The following is a 23486-nucleotide window of genomic DNA, read 5'->3' as shown; positions in this document are numbered from 1 at the left end:
ATCAAGAAATTGTTTTCCCAGAGATTTGCTCTCAAAAGTTTCAATGACTGTGATCAATCTGATCTTCTCCAGACTCTAGTTTTAACACACAGTTTTATTTATTACTTTTGCTTGGAATAGCATACACAAATAGTTATGCCAACTGCTGCTAGAAATATAAGATAGACAGAACTTGGCTTCTCCCTGATGGAGCTCATGAACATTTAGTTCAGTGTTTTGTGCAGTTTTTGCTTTTATTGTCTTGGTGTATTAAATCAAACTTATAAAGAAATCACACTTTCATTTTAATGACCAACAGTTTACAGGAGAAAGTTTGGGCCAACTTTTGGAAACTCTGGGACTACCTTGGACTTTATAGTTGAGCCTCTTTTCTAACAAGGTATATCTCAATTAGGAGTCCCAGATGAAATCAGGACATAATACTCAAATACACAACAGAATTAGAAAATGAAATTGCTATTTTAACCTAGGAGTTATAAAGATTGTTTGTTATATACCATAGATGACTAAAAAAAAATAGGAGTTGGTAGTGTAACTTGCCTACCATGTGCAATTGCTGAGTTCCATTCCCATGCAAAATAAATCACTTTATACTACTTTCCATTGTCTGTTCATGAAATCTGAGTGTGGATAAAGTCATAATAGTGAATATTTATAGGACTGAATGTTATTCAACTCAACCTGTAGATAAATTGGAAGGACAAAAATAAATTTGGAGGGGAAAGATTTGGAGGAGTTTTAAGAAAGAGGTAAATGGTTTTGCTTTGTTCCTAAAATGATTATTTACAAAAATAGTCAAAAGTACCAGGTGTTGGTGGCTTATGACTGTAATCCTAGCTACTTAGAAGGCTGAGATATGAGAATTACGGTACAAAGCCAACCCTAGCAGGAAAGTCCGTGAGACTCTGATCTCCAATTAACCACCAGAAAACTGAAAGTGGCGCTGTGGCTGAAGTGGTAAAGCTCTAACCTTGAGCTGGCAAGCTCAGATATAGCACCTAGGCAACACCCATGACCGACCAAAAAAAAAAAGAGGCAAAAGTATAGATCTGGCATTCAGTTTATACTTTCATAACACTTGTCTAAGCTACTAAAAGTACGTATATATGACCATATAAGATGATACTAAGTGAAATGAACCCCAAGATAGGGTCACAAGTGGTTTTATCTTTCTTGCTGCATTTTTAAATGTATTTATAATGTGCCATGTGATTCTGTTGTTTCTTTTGTATGTTCTTCCCCCATGTTATAATCCCTGCTCTCACTGTATATGATTCTGGTGTCCTGAATTTTGTATATACATTTTTCTACTTTGGGGAGGAGAAGGGAAATAACAAAATGCTGAAATAAGGATACAGGTTGATCCATTGTAACAGTGAGATGTACAAGACACTACGTTGCAAACAAACTTTACAACTTTGGGGGTGTTGGAAGGGAGGAGTTGGAAAGTGGGGCAGGAAGGGTTGGTAGGGGAAAAACAAAGTAGGGGGTAACAATGCTCAATAGGAAATGTACTCTTTACCTTACTTATGTAATTGTAATCCCTCTGTACAGTATTTTCACAATAAAAAAAATTACAAAAAGGAAAGAAAAAAAAGCATGCAATATGTTATGGTTAATAGGGGCCAACTTGATTGGATTTAGAGTAAGTAGGAGATTGGCAAAGCACCTGCTGGGTATGTGTGTGAAGGTGTTTGTAAGGAGGGTAAGGTCAGAACACCTGTCCTGAATGTGGGTAGCATCACACTCAAGGCTCACCCCTTTGTTGAAATAAACAGGAAGAAAGGCATCATTGAGGGCAACAATACTGTCTTCTCTCTGCTTTCTTCTTCCTTCTTCTTCTCTTTACTTCTCTTCTTCTCTTCTCTTTTCTCTCTCTCCTCTCCTCCCATATCTCAATATACAGCCAACCTCCCTGGCTGTCCCTGTGTGAGCTCCTCTACAGTGCCAAAATCTCTCTGGATCTGGATGCTACCATGACATCCTCTAACCTCTAACCCCACAATTTGCTATTCTCTCTTCCTTAACATGGTTCTCTCAGTCTTCCTTTTTGTCACAGAGAGAAAAACTATTCAACGCATCAGGTCAAGAAGATGTTGACCTTTGCACCTGGAGATATTTTATTTGTGCAAATAATATAACTAGTTTTATAATGTAACTAGTTTTATAACTAGTTTATAAACTAGTATATAACTAGTTTATAAGATGACTAGTTTTATAGACTAATACAGATGTTTGATGAAGGGATTAAAATGTCCATTCTGGTTCACCAAGTTGGATACACTTGAAAAATAGTATGTGGAAAAGGATCACTCTGCAAAGGCAGGAGATGAACTTCCATGTAATAGATGCCCTTTCTCATCTAAAGAGAAGAGAGATTCTTGTATCAAGATGAGAAGTCATACCAAGAAAAATTTGTACAAAGCTTGTGGAAAAGAACTCTGATCTTTAAACTTCAGGTAATTTAGTCATGTTTTCACATTTGCTGAACTTGTCCAAATAATTTGATTTTAACTGATTTGGGAGGGATGGGATTAGGCAGATATATCTTATGCAACATTTATATTATGCCTTTCTTCTCTTCTTTCAACTATATTTTATTAGTCTAATTAATAGACCCAAACTGCATCCTAAGAAAAAAGAGGTAAAATTTTTCTTCTCTGACAATGTGAAAATGTATTTTTAGTACAAAACTCATTCTTTACCTTTGATGTAACATTTAATATAATTTTTACTTAGATTCTTCAAACATTTTAGTTTCTATTCAAGGCACATATGTCAAAGAACTCATAAAAGGAAATGATACCATAGATAAAAATAAACTTGTCACTGGCAAAAATAATAACAATAACTTCAGCAAGAGCAGACTAGAAAATAGTCAGCTTTTATATGCTTTATCTAGCTGTTCAGTTCAAGATGAATTAAACAACGGGCTCCTTCAACCATTTTCTCTTTTTTCTAAGTTATCTGTCAGTACAGACAGAAACAGGTAACTGAAAACTGTTCAAGAACCAATCTATGCTTTTAAAAAAAGGGGAAAAAAAGAACTTTCCATAAATATGCTTTTGCACATCTCCCAACAACTTGTCCCCTGATGCATTAAAAATGACATAGTGAAAGAATTTACATTTCTAAGACTCACTAATTGATGCTACTGGAACATGACTAGGTGGAGGAAACAGGGGCACAGAGATACAGTTAAGAGGTACACTGACGTGAAGATAGAGTTTGGATATGCAAACATCCTGTCTCTAAGATAAATGCCTTTGAAAAATGTGTTTGGGGTAAGGATCCTGATTGAATTTTAGCGAGAGAAATTTGAACCAATATTTTTCATAATACACAAAAGAGATCTTCAAATGCATTAGAAGTGCAAAACATAAATAAAAATAAAATAAACCAATCCAGTATTAGGAAAAATAGTTTAGGGTTGTTTTTTTTTTTTTTTTTGAGACAGAATGTGCCTATGTAGGCACAGTTTTAACTGGACTTAAACATATGATCCTCCTGACTCAGCCTCCTGAAGGTTGAGATTGTAGGCATAGACCACCATGCTTAGAGTAACTTAACTCTTTTATAATCTAAAAAGTGAGAAAAACTCTAACACTCTTAAAATCTAATTCAATAAAAATAAATACTAAAAATTTGAAAAAAAATTAGAGATCTGATGATGAGAAGTCATGGTAGATAATTGTTAAATGATAAATGAAAATGGAGAAAATATGGGATAATCAGATAAAATTTATGCACACTGTGTGTAGAAAAGAAAGAATTTAATTTTGTTCTTTAAAAAATTACTGAAAAGGGAAAATAGAAATGCATGCAGGCCAGTGGCATCAGGCTAGAAAGTATAGCATGTTTTTAAGTTAGAGCTTTGCAGTTAGTTTCTCAAGTTAGAATGCAAGGCAATAGCTAAAATGGCAATTTTTTATGGATACTTTGCTGTTTACATGCCTGTGGTCCAGATAAAAATGAATCTGAAGAACAGCACATCATTCAGTCACTAAAAGTGGTGGTATAAGTTGGGAATACATTACATGAAATATAAAAATCCAGTTAAATAAATCTGAGTCTTAGGCAGTAATTATTAGGTTTAGAAAGGTTCACATTCAAAATATTTGAGGGTCTTTGAGTCATAAGATCTCTCTAAGAGCTAATTAATTTGATCAGCTTCTCATATGCCAATTTATTATTTGTGAAACTTTATATAATACTGTTTTTGAGATGCTTTTTGTCACTAGTATTTAAATTTCATCTTTTTACCATAACGCTTTAAATGATATTTACATAGTCTCAATTTGAGTTTTTTAATAGATATCTGATTTACAAATGTAATTTTTTTTAAATCTGAGAAACATGATTAAGAGCAAATGGAGTTATCACCTTGATGTGGGGAAAAAAACTTAGAGTGGAACTTTGTTGAGTTTGTTAGGTTTAGGAGAATTACAATAGTTCTAGAATAATGCAATTCTAGAAAACATCACCAACATAGGAACTTGGAAATAAAATGAAGAACCTTACATATATGTATGCCTATATCACACAGCTATAAATAACTGAGCAATATCATATATATTCATTTTTTCATTTTTTAAATTCATTTTTATTATCCTTAAGTATTTGAACATTTAATAACTGTATTGTAGATATTAGGCTCTTGTCTGATAGCTAGCTAGCTGGTAAAATTCTTGTCCTAGTCTGTGGTCTTTCCATTTGCTTGTTATTGATGTCCTTTGCTATGCAGCAACTTTTTAATTTGATACAATCCCATTTATAAAGTCTTCCTTTGATTGGTTATGTTTTAATCTTTACCTAGAGTGTTTTGATCTGTGCCTAGGAGCTCTAGTGTTTCCCCTAAGACTACCTGATGGATGATTTTCAGGTCTTACATTGAGATCTTTGATCCAGTTTGAATTGATATTAGTCAAAGGTGATATAGAAGAACTTAGCTTCAGTATTTTGCTTGTGGACATCCAGTATTGTCAGCACCATTTGTTGAAGAGGTTGTCTTTCTTTAGCCTATGTTTTTGGTTCCCTCACTAAATTTTATATGACTGTATGAATATTATATGAATATGGATATTACATGTCTGTGGCTTCATTTCTGGGTCTTCTGTACTGTTCTATTGGCCCTCAGACCTATTTTTGTGCCAGTACCAAGCTGTTTGCATTACTATAGCTTCCCCTCATTGTAGTAGCTAGAATGTGCCTATGAATATGTAAGTACAAAAAATTGAAGCCGGGTGCTAGTGGTTCACACCTGTAACCCTAGCTATTCAGGAGGCTGAAATCTGAGGATTGTGGTTCAAACAAGCCCAGGCAGGAAAGTCCATGAGACTCTTACCTCCAATAAACCACCAGAAAACCAGAAATGGCACTGTGGCTCAAGCAATAGAGCACTAGCCTTGAGCTGAAGAGTTGAGGGACAGTGCCCAAGCCCAGAGTTCAAGACCCACGATGGACTGACAAAGAAAAGAACATGAGTTGTATGCAAGTGGTTAGAAATGAATTAAATGAAGTATAATAGACCTTATAGAGAGTTCAAAGTGTAATTATTTAGAAAGACTAAGTCAAAGTGTGACAAAATAAGCACCAGAAGCAGGCACTAGCAAGAGGGGAGGATGGGAAAGAAGGGAGAGAAGTAGAAGAATGAAGGGGAAAAGAGGGGAATATAGACATAGTACATACCAAGAACTGAGAAAAGAAGTGAGGGAAGTTGTAAGTTGGGAGGAGTGGGTGAGAAAGTTGAAAGGGGTGACGTTGATCAAGACACTATATTCAGAAAATGTTTGACAAATGGCAACTTCTGTGTACAAAAACTTAAATTAATAAAAATATTCAAAAAGTTGGACCATAAAAATAGATATATTTTATCAAATAAAGAGGAAACAGCACAGGATATCTGAGAAACATCTTTCTTTCAACAGACAATGTCATCACTTGAACATCTGAAGTATCAGCTCATAACTCAATTTCCTCTTCCTTGAAACATTTTGTTTTCTTTGCTTTGACAAAATTTATAAATGTTTTGAGGTATTTTCTGCCTTTCCTGTTTTGATGATGGCATTGAGTGTGTCCTTTAGTTTTATGAGGGACAGGAAAGACAGATTTGAAGTCTGAGAAATCTCTCACAGGCTTTGAAGAGTACCTGTCTCAGTATATAGTCCTGGTTTAATGTAAATTTTGGAGACTACTTTAACATTAGGAATTATTATGGTATTATCACAGTTCCAGCACAGTTGACATTTCACTCCCATTATTATCATGTAGCTAAAATAATTTTGATAAGAAATTTGAAATAAAAATAAGAAGGTACATGTCAAATATCAGAGGATCTATTCCAATTAAAAAAAAAATAAAAACATAGATCATTACAGGATTAAAGAAAATCAGAAAACATCTTTGTCAAGAGCTAGAGATAATTTCCAATGAACCCAGATTTCAGCCCATGAAATTCTAAGATAGCTACATTTTTACAGTTTATGTTCTGAAATTCAATAAAATAGACTACTGAAAAGAGCTATCCGAGGAAGATAAGTACTGCTTCGCTATGTTCTGTTTTGCCAGATGCACAGATACAACCACAATGTTCAATATTTATTCACACTACAAATGATTTTTATAAAATAAAAATAATTATATAAAAAAATCACACATTTTTATATGAATTATATTTTTGTAAAGTCATTCTTATGACTATTTTTATTACTCTCTTAATTTTATAGATAATAAAGTGAAGCAAAGAAACTAAGTTCTCCATGACCTAGAGAAAATAAATACATTTCAGCCATAAGAAAGCTAGAATTTCGAGTCTTAATTACTAGGACTTAGATTATAATCTAAGTATCTTATTTTCTACAACAAGTTAAATACACAAATGTATTCACCCTAGAAGCAATAATTTAACTATAAGAGAATAATATTCTGGCTTTGAGTGCTTGAGCCATAGCCACTATTCTACTCATCATTCATTCTGCAAATATTTACTATAATCTGTGTACTTACTGCAAGTGGATCTGTAACTCTGAGTGAGACAGTATGGAGACAAGATCTCTAGGGAGTTTAAATTTCAGGATATTTGTGATTTACAAAATAGGGAAACAAAGTTACTCTTGAAGTACAGTTTTAAGCAGATCAGAATATTTATGATTATGATAGACAATGCTAAAATAGAGTGGAAAATTCATATCCTGTGATTCAAAGATTCATTTGAGAAGGTGAAGTTTGGATTGAGAGTTTGTTTATGAATAGAAGACTGTTGAAAGTGGAGGAATTGGAGTGCTACAGGTAGAGAGAAATTAAAGTATAAAGAAATGACATTATTTTGAACTATGTTTTGTTTGGGTGCTGAAAAAGAAACCAAAAGCCCTATGTTGATCTACCAACAAATTTTCTCCATCCTCTGTAAACCTTTAAGTGTCACACAGGCATCAGAAAATTCAGTCCTAAACTCAGTTACAGACATTTATTAAGAGGTTGTAGATACATGGGGCTTAAGAAAAAATGCCTTCTTGACTCTGTGCCATGAAGCAGCTCTAAACAAGTACACTATGTTTTTCCCAATGTATTACAATTTCAGACACAGTGAAATCTGAGTTTACAGGGTAATATCTCCTTAAACAATATTTGTGTGGCCTCTAAATCACAATGAAGGTTGTTTAAAGCTTACAATGTACATTTTGATTTACTAAAGCAACATGCCATCAAACAAATAAATATTATAAACATAATCTCTATTTCTGAAAGAAATGGTGAATGAAGAAATGAATAAACATGTAATTATGTTTAGTGAATGAAATTTTAAAGTTTCTTTCTGTTGTTTTGAAATTAGAAGTAAAGATTTTCTTTAGGATGAGACCTAATTTTTTTTCTTTAAGATTAGATCAAGTCATCTTACACATACAGAATTTGAGTATATCTCTGAAACAGAACACAACATCCATAAATATTTAATTGTTTTTGTCATCAGAAAAGCTATCATTACTTTTAATGAGTTTCAAAAAGTTGTTCAAATAAATAGTTTACATTTTCTTTAGCACATTTCCCATTTGAGGCAAGAGTACATCTATGAGAATTTAGCCTTTAACGTGAATGTTTATAATTACCTTGAATGAAGCTTAAATTCTGAAAGTACAGGATGCTCAGTCTGTATTTAGACACTCAGACACATTGTTTCCTGTACAAAATGGGCTTCTGCTGAAGGAGATAAACATCTTCACAGAATATCTAGATCCTTTAAATGTGAATACCTTCATTTGTGCCATTGATGTATAATCTATATGACTATTTATATAAAATGTTGAGTTCTGGATTTCAGAATCATTCCCCAGAAAAGGAGTATACATATTTTTAGAATGGCAACATTCTAAATGGTGAAGCTCCATTGTGGTTCCATTGTGCATTTCAGTCAAGTGCAGTTAACCATGGACTCTTTTTCCTATTACAATAAGTATCACTAATTAAAATCTGTGCTTAACAATTTCAAAGGTGACCAGTTTCATTTGTCTGTAGGTAAAATGTTGGTGTTTCATTCATTAATTTCAAGTCATGTTAACCTAATATAAAAGCAAAGAACATATTTACACTGAAAGGATTGGGTTCCTTACAATCATCCTTAATATTTACTAAGTAAATTTCATCTGCTTATCCAACACAGAGTAATGAAATAATAATTTCCTAGACACAGAAACATCATCTAAATACCTGTCTAGGGAAGAGAAATCATTACAAATTCTGATATTCTGATTGTCTTATTACTCACATGTAAGAGTGTGTTTATATAAGATTCAGAAACCAAGTTTACTCTGAGAAACAAATATATTAGTAACTCCTCTGAACAGCTAACTTACTGTTTATCAAAATGAATTCCAAGAAATGGAAGCATGACTTTTTTTCTCTGTTGTTGTTTATGTTTTTGGCTTTTGTTTTATTTGGGAGCATCATCAAAGAGTGAATGCAGGAATAGAGGGAAGAAGGGTGACCAAATGCAGTTATTTTATTCAATACACTATGTTCAAAATGAACTATGAAAATTGTGAGTAGGGATGGGATGGGAAAAACAGAAGAAAGTATGACAATGCACAAAAAGCATTATACCAGTAACCTGACATTGTAAAAACTTTGTAAAATGCCTTAAAATAACAATAAAATTAATCCTGGAAAATAAAAGTATCTGTAGCTTCCAATGCCTTTTTTATGTCTTCTCAAAATGCATGTACTAATTTTCTGGAAACTAAAACTTTGCACATTCATTTCTGTGCCTCTTGATGGATGAGTTGAAATCCAGGTAGCCTGGCTAAGCTCCTGATAGCTTTTGCTTCTGCTCCTTTACTGCCACCTTCTGACATGATCTGTATTTGCTAATCTATTGGCCATCACTTCTCTGAGCCTCTTTTCATGGAGAAGCCTTCAGTAAATAGAGCTAGGGCTACTGCAGTTGTTGTTGAAAAAAGGGTTAATCTTCACTATCAGCTAACACCAGTGCTTTTCTGATTCATCTCCCTAATGGGAAAGGCTGGGTGATTCTCAAAACTTATCCTAGCATATTGTATTGGAACCAAAGCTATGAAAATGCAAATATACTACATTATTCTATGGAACAGCTATTTTCTTAGTGATGATTTTTTAGTGTTACCGTAAGAATCAAGGAATACAGAGTCTAATGTGAACTTGAAAAAGTCTTATATTCTGGTAGAGAGCAAAGGAAGGGGTGACATTGTCCAAAAGAAATGTACTCTTTACCTGACTTATGTAACTGTAACCTCTCTGTGCATCACATTTTTAATATTATCTTTCACATGCCCATAAAATGATAGGATTAAGAATGTTTATATTAAATGTCTCTTATAGATTTTACTTAAAAATCTTTACCATTTTAGAGATTTCAATATTTCAATCTCTGTCACGTATATTGATTGGTACAGAATAATCACTCATTAATGAATTCATCATCAGTGAATTTTCACTAACTGGAGAGCATGTTCACATTATTAATCTCACAGATGCTTTTCACTCTCATGTGAAGTATTCAGAGAAGGTGTTACCTTTGCCATTTCTTTTTTATATTTTTTTATTGTAAAGATACTGTACAGAGAGGTTTCAGTTACCATCCCTTCCCTCCCCAGCTCCTCAACTCCTCCCACCCCAAAGTTGTAAAGTTCATTTTCAACATACAAAAGCTACCAGCACAACTATGTTTATCACAGCATTATTCACCATAGCTAAGATATGGAACCAAGCCAGATGCCCCTCAGTAGAGGAATGAATCAAGAAAATGTGGTATGTATACACATGGAATTCTATGCCTCCATCAGAAAGAATGACATTGCCCCATTTGTTAGGAAATGGAAAGACTTGGAAAAATATATTAATTGAAGTAATCCAGGCCCAAAGAAACAGGTCACATGGCTTCCATTATCTGCAATAACTAGTATATGTCTAGGATAAGCAGAAGAGGTCAAAGGCTATGTACATATGACTATATATCATGATGCTAAATGAAATTAACCCCAAGATAGGGACACAAGAGATTTTATCTTTGTTGCTGTTCTTTTTAATGTACTTCTAATGTACTATATGATTTTTTTTTATTTCTTTGTATGTTCTTCCCCCATGGTGCAAGCTCTGTTGTCACTGTATTTGTTTCCGGGTCCTGAATCTTGTATATACATTTTTCTAATTTGGGGAGGGGAAGGGAAATAACAAAATGCTGAAATAAGGATACAGGATGACCCATTGTAATAATGAAATGTACAAGACAGTACGTTGAAAATGAAGTTTATAATTTTGTGGGGGAGAGTAAGAGCGGAGGGAGGCGCTGGGGAGGTAGAGAAGAAAGGGATGGTAGGGGAATAATAAAAGAATGCTCGATAGGAAGTGGACTCATTACCTTTCTCATGAAACTGTAACCCCTTTGTACTATATCTTTACAATAAAAATATATTAAGAAAAAAATGATAACTTAAAAATATATAAAACATTTTATATATATATAGATATTAAACAATGTGTATACAAGATTCAGGACACCAGAATAAAATACAGTGAAAACAGGGATTATACCATGGAGGAAGAACATACAAAAGAAACAAAAAAATCACACAAGACATTATAAGTAAATTAAAAACAACAGCAACAAAGATCAAACCTCTTGAGTCCCCATCTTGAGGTTCATTTTGCTTAGCATCATCTTTATATGGTCATATGTACATAGCTTTTGACCTTTTCTGCTTGTCCTAGTTATTGCAAATAAGAGAAACATAGGACCTATGTTTCTTTGGGCCTGTCTTAGCTCACTTAATATAATTTTTTCTAAGTCTTTCCATCTCCTTTGTCATTTCTTGATTAAACTTGTGCATGAATTTGATGGCAAAGGCAAATTCTCGACACAATTTTTTTCTTTCTTAGAAAAATTATTTGGTCTATTTTCTCTATTTCTGAAGTATATAAACACAAATATTCATATAAACTGGTAGTCCACGAATTAATCAAGAGAGTGTTTGAAATGTATATGTCTGCTCCAAAACAAAACAATGCCAAGGTGTTTTGTTTTGTTTTTAAGTGAAGCATAGTTTACTATAGATGTATATAACAATAACTTCAATTTTGCTTCTTTTAAATGTGTAAGACCTGGAAATGTGATGTCTAAATCAGTCTTCTTTATTATGAATAGTGGTGGTGTTAAATTCAGGACCTCATATTTGCTAGGCCTGTACTCTACCACTTTTGCCAAACCTCCAGCCTCTTTGGACACTGATTATTTGGATAGTGGGTATAAGTAGAGTCTCATTTCATTCCCTCGTTGTCATTAGCTGCAGCCCTTCCTCCTTGTAATTCCCTGTGATAATAGGATATACAGATTCTTGCCACTGCAACCAGCTATTGTGACTCCTCTGTATATGGGGTAACAGATGCCAACACAAAACCCAACCATTGCTGGAGTGGTAAACTAATATTCTGTCAATGGAGCCAAGCCTCTATCATTCATTATTGGTGCTATTTTGGAGATGGAGTCTAGTAAACTTTCCTGTCAAGATGCTTTTAAAACTTTTTCTTCTAGATCTCAGCCACCTAGTGACTAGGATGCCAGACAGGAGACAAATAAGTAAACAGTGGCTAGCTGTTTATTTTTTAAATATAGTTTTTATTATAAAGATACTGTACAGATAGGTTATAGTTTCATGAGTAAGGTAATGAGTACATTTCCTATCAAGCATTGTTACCCCCTCTTTTTTTATCCCCTACCATCCCTTCCCTCCACACCTCCTCAACTCCTCCCTCCCCCACCAAGTTGTAAAGTTCATTTTCAGCATAGTGTCTTGTACATCTCATTGTTACAATGGGTCAACCTGTATCCTTGTTTTAGCATTTTTTATTTCTCTTCCCCTCCCAAAATTAGAAAAATGTATATACAAGATGCAGGGCACCACAATCAAATACATTGAAAACAGGGGTTATACCATGGGGAAAGGACATTCAAAGGAAACAAAAATATCACATAGTATATTAGAAACAACAGTGGCAAAAACAAAACCTCTTGTGTTCCTACCTTGGGGTTCCTTTAGCTTAGCATCATCTTATATGATCATATGTACATAGCTTTTGCCCTTTTCTGCTTGTCTGGTAAGATTATCCTAGACATATACTAGTTATTGAAATAAGGGAAAGCAAGGGAACTTGCTTTCTTTGGGCCTGGCTTGTTTCACAATATAAATTTTCCAAGTCTTTACATTTCCTAACAAATGGGATGGTGTCATTCTTTCTGATGGAGGCATAGAATTCCATTATATATATATATATATATATATATATATATATATATATATATACACACACACACACACCACATTTTCTTGATACTTATATATCACCCTGCACCAGAATCAACTCCAAATGGATCAAAGACCTCAAATTAAAAGAAGACACCTTGAAAACATTACAGGAAAGAATAGGAGAAACTCTAAGACTCCCTGGCACAGGCCAAAATTTTCTTAATAAAGACCCAGAAACACAACAAATCAAAGAAAATTTGGGCAAATGGGATTGCATAAAACTGCAGAGCTTCTGAATGGCAAAAGACATAGCTAGTAAGATCAACAGAAAGTCCACAGACTGGGAGATCTTTGCTATCCATACAATGGACAAGGGTCTTATATCTAAAATATACTTAGAACTCAAAAAAATTCAATCCCGCATCAACAAATCCTCAAACAAATAACTGCCTGATTCATTAGTGGGCTAGAGACTTAAAGAGAGACTTCTCTGAAGAGGAAATAAGAAGGACCAATAGACACATGAAAAAATGCTCAACTTCTCTAACCATAAAAGAAATGAAAATCAAAACAACATTGAGATTCCAGATGCAAAAAATCATGGGTGACAAGGATGAAGATGCATTGCACTTACAAACTGAGTTGTTTAACAGTAGGCAACTCCATTTTACAATTACCTAAAGTTAATGAAAATACAATTTTGAAAAACAACCACAAGAAAAATTGCTCAAATTTCATTTATGAAGCCAGGATCACAATTAAGTAACAAATATTATTAGCTATATCAAACTTATATTCCAATAGTCTCCCAGGATATTGTTCCTAGTATGGAAAGTAAAGAAATCTAAACTAATAGATGTTTAGAATTCAACCAAAATATAATATTGAGAAGGCAGAAAATAACTTCCATTCAAAAAAAGAAAGAAACAAGGAAAGGGACTAAGAAAATAATTTAAAGGGGTGAATTTGAACAAAGTACAATATATGCATGTATGCAAATATCACATACTAGCTATTGATTTATGCACCATCATTTTATTCTATTTTATTTCTAAAGCAGTAAACAGCACAGTGACACATGATTGTAACCCTAGATATTAGTAAGTAGAGACATAAGGATGAAGAATTTCATGTCATCCTGGACAAAGAGAGGTTCAAAAGCAATAGGAAACCAAAGAACTAGTAATATGGTTCAAGTGGTAGAGCACCTGCCTAGCACACTAGAGCCTATTTTCAATCTCTAGTATCATGAATAACTAAAAACAAGCAAACAGAGAAGATGGTGGTAGTTGATAGTCCATAGAAACACTGAAATATAATAGATAGCAGGGAAGAAGTTGTCACTCCCTTGTTAAGGACTGCATCCTTTTACCTGGCATTGTGATTCTGCACTGTTTTGGGCTCTGCACTCTGAGATTTTATTCTGTCCTAAGTCACTCTCCTAGTCTAACCTGCATTAGAGAAAAAATTCAGGTGCCTCTTCATTTTTTATAGTTTCTGTAGTATCAGTATAAACTTGTGTTAGTCTTACCAGAATCAAGCAACAGAAAAATAAATTATTTTGAAGATTCACATGAATCTAATTAGTTTATTGGGGAAGTCTCAAGCTTCAATGACAGCTTTTTATTAACACATATTAGTTATACAAAATAATGGATTTCATTTTGATAATGTCACTCATTCATGTAGATTGCTTTATCTTATTCACTTGCATTTATCTCCTCTCCTCTCTCCTGCTGGTCCCTTCCTGGGCTGTGATATTCATTGTTCACTTCCATGTCTTTTCTCATAGATCTTAGTTCTTTTTTAAGTCTTTAAGTTTTTTATGAACTTGCAGTAGGACCAGTTTTATATGATTATAAGATTTTTTTCTTATTCTTTTAGCAGTGTAAAACTGTGAGAATTTGCCTATTTGACTGATTCTGAGTGATTGCATAAAGAATTTCTGTTCTCTTTCTTTAAAGTCCTAATATTCTAACCTGGAATTTAATGTAGGGCCTCAAAGGCCTTTTTGTTCTCCAGAGATTCTGAGAATGAGGAGCTTTCTTTTCTGTAGTAAGCACATGCAAACTCATTTCATTTAACAGTCCAATCATTGATTCATCTTTCCCCACATTGTAACACATCCAGGAGGAGGAAAACAGATGGTACTTTCAATGATTCTGCCTAGAATTCTCTTTAGCTAAAGCATCAAGTTCATTAGGGATATTTCTTATTTCCAGCAATATTTTCTAAGACAGTTGCCAATTTTCTGCCATTTTATAATCAAGTTTAGTCTTCTTTAGCTTTATAACATTGTCTCCTTTTTAAGAGCTCCAGGGGACTCCCTCAAAATAATTGAGATTTTCAATATAATTTTTTATAATATCCTGTAAACTTCTCTATTTCCCTAAAGCTTCCCTGACTTCAATTAGCTCAAAACTAATACTACCTGTTTTAGATTGTGGCAGCACAAACTTCTAAGACTGAAATACACTTAACATACATTTGACTAATCATTTCCTGGCTACCAATTCACATACAATATTTATTGATTAAAACTTCAAAGCTACTTTTACTTATCTTCTATGATTATGGGAGATAATTGGAGTGACCCAGACAGTGACCAATCCTATGTCTCTCAACAGTTGCATTGAGATGAAGGCTAGGTGTTGATTCATTTGAAATCTATTCACTAGTACAGGAGTTGATCCTGACTGATGACTGGAACTTTGATTAAGGTTGTGTGTTCTCTCTCTCTCTCATACACACACACACACACACACACACACACACACACACACACACACACACACACACACACACACCACCTGTATGAAGTATAGTATAGGTCTTCTTACACCTTTATGGCTTCAGATCAGCAGGAAACTTGTCAGGATATGAAACCTGTCAGCTTCTTGAATTTGACAATCAGCAAACATAGCTTCTTATTTTCTTGGGGAAATGGCCATAGACTCATTGGGAGTTTACACCAATCCCAACTCTTAAAGGAAGAAATAGTATAAATAAAATAAGTACCTTGTATTTAAAACCATCATAACACAGAAATGTTCCTGGTCAAGATCATGTACGCCTTAGCTTTGCCTCAATCTAATGAAGGTAAGAGAAAAGGCAGCCAGTAGGGAGTGAAAATAAGATTGTCTAAAAAGAAAGTATTATCAATAGCAAATACAATGTAGATGGAGACATATTATGGGATTCTCTCCTCTTTATCAGGTGCGTGTGTGCAGGGTGCACGTGCATGTGTGCATGCATGGGAGCTCATCATGTATGTATTCTGAAGTTTTTCAAATACAATTTGAAAGATTATCCCTTACAGGATTGGGTTTTGTTGTGTAACCAAGACTTTCTTGCTTTGATTTACTGTTTATCCGGGGCTTGCTTCAAACCCAGGATTTCATGCCCTAGTCTTCCAGTATTGAGAATCTAGGTATGTGCCAGCATACCTAGGTAACAGATTCTTACTGTTGTTTTGATTTTACACTGTTTTGTGATTTTCCTTTGAAAATTCAAAGGAATTTTCATGATCAATAAGTATAAAATTTACTTTAAAATATTCTATTTTTATGAGCTATTTGGAGATGAACACTTGCCTGGAATGTGATTGTTTATCAGATAGCTCTCCATGAGGAAATTAACGTAGACCCATGTCCACTGTCCCAGTGCATTAAATATACAAGGGTAAATACAAAATTATAAAGAGATGAACTATTTTTTAAAAGAGTTTCTTTCTGCCTTCTAAGAAGACATAAGGCACAAAAGAAATGATATGGGTGTCCATATGTCATAGAACCTACTTGATTATATTGAATAGTATAAAGTGCCTTACAGATTTTTTCCTTACCAAATACAACTTATAGCAGTAAATATCTAAGAATTATTTCTTTGCACTAAAAAGTAAAAACTTCAAAAAAAGTTGGAACAAAAAAGAAAAATCCTCCTGGAAATGGAAACGTTATAAAAGTAATTCAATTTCATAAATAACGATAGCTTAGGAAAAAGTTCCAACTTGACAGTGTTCTGCTTGCATGAGCCAGGCTAAAATGCTTCATCATAGAGAATCACAAATAAACTCTTTTGTTCTATTTTGTAAGTCAGAATGTTGACAACAGTACTCAATTCAGATGTATTTGGCTTTACTTTGCTGAATGACAGGTTCAACACTGAGAAATAAAAGACATTAAAGGAACCAATACATCCAAGATTCATTATTCAGAAAGTTAGAAATAATTCTCAAGTTTTACTGCCTAGATCTAGACAGAAATTCCTGTTGACTCCAAGGCTGCTGAGAAAAAAAAACAAGAATGCTTGGGAAATTCTCTTCCCAAAGGAGGATAAATTAGCCAATTCTAAGTCAATTTGTCTTAAGTAATAATGAGACTACAATCCCTAAAAGTCACTTCTGTGAGAAAGGAAGTTCTCAATTTGATGGATAACTTAAGCCTTACTTTTCTATCAAGTATATGTCTTCAATGGCCCCATTTGATTTCCCCCAGCTTTCTGTTGAGTTATGCTGTTCAGAAAAGAAGCACGAATAAGTATCCTAATGAATCATTAGATTCCAGAGAGGCTCCTTCTTGTCTGGCAGAAATCCACTGTCTGCTCTGTATTCGGGGAATTGAGGATTCTAGCTAGCATAATAAGACTATTTCTTCCTCTTAGTTTGCAGACATAAGGAGACCATATGACCAGGACTCTATCTCTGGTGAACAAAGTGTCCCTTTGGACACTTAGTTTAAGGTGTGGAGACAAGAATAAAAAAAATTCTTTAAGTGAATATTGAATTGTAATTTTTTCTTTTTCTTATCTATCTTTATTTTTTCTTTCTTATTTGTACTGTTTCTGGGGCTTGAACTGAATGAACAACATGAACTTGTACTCAGGGCTATTACATTTATCACATGAACCATGCAATGTTAAATTGAAACATTTTGTACAATCACTTGGAAATAATAATTTAGAATCAGTTAGGAAAATAGTGAGAGTATGTTTTTCTTCTTGTTCCTTTAAGAAATGCTATAGCTATCCTATTGTTGACAACAGGATATCAAGAGACGACACTCACATCATACTGAATATAACTCCAAGTTCATTGGCTGTTTCTTCCTGCTGCTACTCTAGCTTAGCCTGAAGCAGACTATGACACAGTTTTATCAACTCTGGACCCTTGGAATAATAGGTATGAATTAATAATAGAATTGTTATTTCAAGTGTTTAAATTATATATTGCATTCAGATGATAAATTTAATCAATAATAAACTTGGTCAGATTTTATTAACTCTGACTCCAGATTCATATAAATTAATCTTCACACCTTTAATGTTTTATGGTATATACTACTGTCCTAGGCCTTGTTTTTCTGGTGTTATTCAATGGTACGTCTCTTTCATTGTAAGCCTCAGAATTCATTGTAGCAATATATTCTTCCTTGCAAAGAAATTTCCCATGGAATGGAAGATTAAATATTGTAAAAATTTTGTATCCTAAATTAATATCCTCCTTCATTTTCTCTGGATCTCACACCACGTTACCAGGGTTAGTCCTTTAGGAGAGGATTCAGCAACCTTTATCTTTAAAGGGACACTTCATAAATAGTAGGTTTTTTTAAACTGCTGAGTATCAGGTTAAGACAATGAACAACAATGAAATTAGAAAATAGCCATTAGCAGTATACAAATGAATGTAACTGAAACTTTTTCACAACACTTTCTTTTTAATGGCTAATAGTGGACTAGATATGGGTAGAAGTTTTTCTGCTTCTGTTTTGGTATAACTGAAAGTTAGACAATTTATTGGTGCTAGGACTTAAATACTTACATTCAGGCTTTCAGACTGATTTCCATCCATGCCTAATAATTTTGGCAGGGGTGTGGGGTCGGTCATGAGGCTTGAACTCTGGGCCTGGACACTGTCCCTCAGCTCTTCATCTCAAGGCAAGTGCTCCACCACTTGAGGCACAGCGCCACTTTTGGTTTTCTGGTGGTTAATTGAGATAAGAGTTTCATGGACTTTCTTGCCCCTGGCTGGCTTTGAACTGCGACCCTCAGATCTCAGCCTCCTAAGTTGCTAGTATTACAGGCATGATCCACCAGCACCCAGCTTCCAACCATATCAATTATTGAAGATAAGGCACTTTAAGTATTGCTTGAATGGCTTTCCAATTTACCTCTCATGGTCTTGCATATTCAAAGGTTGTTCTTGTTCTTTCCTTTGTACATAAACTCTGAGTTTGTCAGAAATGATAGACTATGCTTCAATTGTTGTGACTTCTTATCATTAACCCCAGCAACTACAGATGATACAGACTCTTTATTTACCAAAAGCTTGGTCTTTAATTTCATTGATTTCAGAGATAGATATATCAAGGTATCAGTGCATAATAAAAATGTTAGCCTTGGTTTAAAACACTGGAAAAAACAGCTATTTTATTTTGTTTGTCCTTGTAACAAAGGTGTACAGAATGTGTGATAGTATTTATTCTGCCTCATGCCAACATCTAGAACCTTACTGGGTTCAAAGGTTAGCACTGAGTGAGAAGCGCAGTGAACAGGCCAAGAGCAATGTAGAAGAACGGCAAGTGGTAAGACAAAAAGGTCAGACACATGAGCAAGAACTCCAGCATGCTGGCATGTGCTGCATTTGCATATGGGAATTCATTTCATGTCATAAATTTAAAGCTATTATTATTAATATCTCCAGAAAAGTGATTCCAGGGTATGAATTTTTTGATGCTGCTGCTATGTGGGACCATCCCTGTACCCCAACTTTTCATTCCACACACACCATAGTGTGAGTAGCTATGATGTCTCTACAAAACAGGGTTATAGTTGTTTGGTTTCCATTGGTTTCTCAAAATGAAGGAGATGATCAGGACATTTTCAAATACATGAACTCAATTATTGATTTCCAAGTTTAAAAGCTTGTTTCCTAGGGCCTGCTGGTCCAATTATTATAGTACTGAAAGTCTCAGAAAAAAATATGCATTCTAAAGGAGTGCTTAAATCATTTTAAGGAAAACATTAGCTACATAATCGGTGGGTAAGGTTAATGGAATATAATAAGAGAGATGTAGGATCCCTGGAGTTAGTTACCATATTTAGTTCAGAGAGGAAAGAAAAATAAGAACAGGTTTATAAAAGCAAACCTCTAGTTGCACAATTCAGCCACTGAAAACTATTTGACCAGAAACAGGAAGACAGAATAACCTTGTCTCCCCTTACCTTTACTATCCAGTATCCTGATGGTGTCTCACATTTTCAATCATAGCATCCTTCATGGTAGACTTAATAGGAATTGTGTTTTATAGGGTACAGAATATCAGCATGCAGTTTGTAAAAAATGAAAATAATAGACTAAATAAGATACAAGGGAACTTTCTTCAATTATTTGTGTGCTATTGTATACTTGTCAGTGTTTTCCCCAAACCCCATCCCCTAAAGATTTAAAAAAAGATATGTAGTTTTATAGATTTCTGGCAAGAAATTTTAGATTTATAGAACTGGGCTAATCAATTCTCAGTATTTTCCCATTGTGAATATTAATGCTTAAGAATCTTCAACTGTAGGGGTAGGGATGTAGCTCAAGTGGTGATATATTTGTCTACCAAGCATAGGACCCTGAGTTCAAAGCTCAGTAATGCAAAACTTAAAAAAAATAATCTTTGAGTGCTGCTCAGTTTGCCCACTTTCAAATGTGTCTCAACAATATTAACTTGAAGGATTTGAAATCATGTGAGCAGATATTGTGGGATTTGTTGTTGTTGTTGTGTGTTTTTCCCCTAACCCTGACAACAATGACAGCAGTAAAACAAGACTAAAATGAGACTAAAACTAATAATAGACAAGTTAGGCACTACAATGATTTAATTCATAAAATCTTCTTTGGAAGTAATTTGAAATGGACTCTCAGAATTAGTACTGCACAGACTGGATTGTTGTGGAAGAATCTTTTCATAATAGTAATGCAGTAAACTAGAAACAACATAGAGGATTTTTTGGAGAAAAGTATCTTACTGTAAGTATTTTATATAAGATAAATCATGATTTCTTAGTGGGAAGATTTATTATACTCCAGAACAATGTCAAGAATTATCACATAGTATACATGCATTGTATTTACTCAGTTCTCATCTACACTTACCATCTGTTCCAGTCTGTCTTGAAGTCGAGAGAAAAAAAAAATTATACTTGAACTTACTTTATATTGGCACTTAAAATCTTGTTATCAGTCTATGATTTTTCATTCTTATTTGTATTTTTGTTTGATTCTTCTTATAGTTAGAAGCACTCTATAAAATGGTAATTAAAACCCTTGCATACAAATGAGCATGGCAGCCTGAATCTATAATGCTAGTTAATGGGGAGGTAGAGAACAGAGTGTTATGCTCATAAGATTATGTCATGTTTAAGCTGGGCACCAGTGGCTTACAACTGTAATCCTAGCTACTCAGGAGGCTGAAATCTGAGGATCATGGTTCAAAGTCAGCCTGAGCAGGAAAGTCCATGAGACTCTTATCTCCAATAAAACCACTAGAAAACCAGAAGTGGCACTGTGGCTCAAGTGGTAGAGCACTCACCTTGAGCTGAAGAGCTGAGGGATAGCGCCCAATCCCAGAGTTCAAGCCCCACAAAAGAAAAAAAATTATGATATGTTTAGACACAGTTAACATAAAACAAAAATAATGTCAATATACATATGACCAAAACACCAAATACTGTTTCTTAAACAGTTAAAAAGTAGTACTAACAACAATTATTTCCCTTGACCATATAGAAATATAGTTGAGAAAAATGATTAGGACAGAAACATAGCCACTATTGAAATACTGATCATCTAAGGAAAGTTATCAGTAGCCATGTTATTTCCAGTCAAAAGTTTATTGTTTGCTGTATTTTTAAATTTCTAAGACTGCCAGTGATTTTGGACATATTGCCAAGATAAAGTAAATTGAAATTTTAGGTGGATATGAAAGTGCAAGTCATTAATGAAGCAAGGGTAAATATACTGGCACAACACTGTCTAATCAGTGAACGAAATACTAGCTGTTCAATAAAGATTGTAATGCTACAACCCACTTCTAGTACAGTTAAACTCCACATGGCAATACTGTGTAAATTTAGTCCAAAGTGATAAAAGGAAGAATCAATTAAACTGTAGTTTTACAAGTCCCACTGTGAAAATTCTACCCTCAAATTTCCTTGGCAACTATGCTATGGATAGGGAATATATACTTTTGAGATATTTCCCAAGAAAATTACTTCACAATAAGGTTTTGACAAATGCTGTTCAGAATTATTAGTATATTACTATGTTGTTTAGAATATTCTACTTAGCCCCTCATCACCTCTGATTTAATCTGTCACTAAATCACATTGATTGTCTCTCCATAGGCATTACTATCTTCTCTGTCTTATCAACACCAGCAGCGGTAGCTCAGTGTACTTGTTTCAAAGTGACTATGCTTGGACTGTGTAATGATATCTACAGTTAGTTTCATATCGTTATTGAGCCCTTGAAACATGACTAGTGTTCCAGAGCATTGTGTTTTTACTTTTTTGTTTTTAATTACATAAATTGAATGTGTCATTCACATATTGAAAAACTTTTAAAATGCAACTGCAATTCTGCCTTTTCAAATGTAAATTTGGTATAATCCCAACATAAAATCAAATATATCTAAAGGATATTTTGCATCAAGACTGAGATGCTGGGGCTGGGAAGGTGGCTCAGTGGTAGAGCACTTGCCTTGCATGCCTGAGGCCCTGGGTTCGATTCCTCAGCACCACATAAGCAAAAAGAAAAAAGCCAGAAGTGGGGCTGTGGCTCAAGTGGTAGAGCGCTAGCCTTGAGCTGAAAAGCTGAGGGACAGTGCCCAGGCCCAGAGTTCAGGTCCCACGACCGGACCCAAAAAAAAAAAAAAACGACTGAGATGCTAAGTGAACAGTCTTACAGGTCTCAAAAGATTCAGCATAAGAAAAAAAACTACAAAATTATTTTATATCTCTAACCTGTGTATACACACACACACATACACACAAACACACATATACACAGTTATAGAAAAAGCTAGCATACATTTGTGTTTAACTCAATTTTACCTTTTTCTTTTTATGTCTTAATGTGGTCACTAGACAATTTTTAAATGATATGTAAGATTTACCTTCCTGTTGGAAACCATTAATAGACGTCTGGTGTGAAGAAGCAGGTTATGAGGAAGCATGGGTAAAATGATCCCTATTCATTGGTAGGAGAGATAATTTCAGAGAAACCTAGATGTAAGACAACAATAAAGAGACAGAGGTACATAGGGCTGAAAAACAGAACATTTGATATTATAGGTTTTTACCTATTTCCCTTTTTATCTGAAATATGAATCAGACAATTATGTTACCTATTCTTTACAACTTCTTGCTTATCGTGAAAATTTTCTTTCCTACAAAAGAATGATACATACAAAATACAAAATAATTTAATATTCCAGTGATCCAGTTCCATATTCAATATTTTTAATTGCAAACTATGTTCAAGAAATAGTCTACAACTGCCATTGACTTTTATATGACAGTAATTTAAGAAAAAGATTTAAGGAAGATCTCTATTTAAATAAATATGAGGATTAAGTGAATGAAACAAAAGCTATTTTTATTCATTATAATCAGGAAAATGACTCCTGTCTCCCTATTCTCCTGCCATTTTTATCCCTTCTTCTTCACTTT

Source organism: Dipodomys spectabilis, unplaced genomic scaffold, assembly GCF_019054845.1.
Source record: "Dipodomys spectabilis isolate Male_0828 unplaced genomic scaffold, ASM1905484v1 ptg000145l, whole genome shotgun sequence".
Classification (NCBI taxonomy): domain Eukaryota; kingdom Metazoa; phylum Chordata; class Mammalia; order Rodentia; family Heteromyidae; genus Dipodomys; species Dipodomys spectabilis.
The sequence above is the reverse complement of the archived record's forward strand: the minus strand, read 5'-3'. Positions refer to the sequence as shown.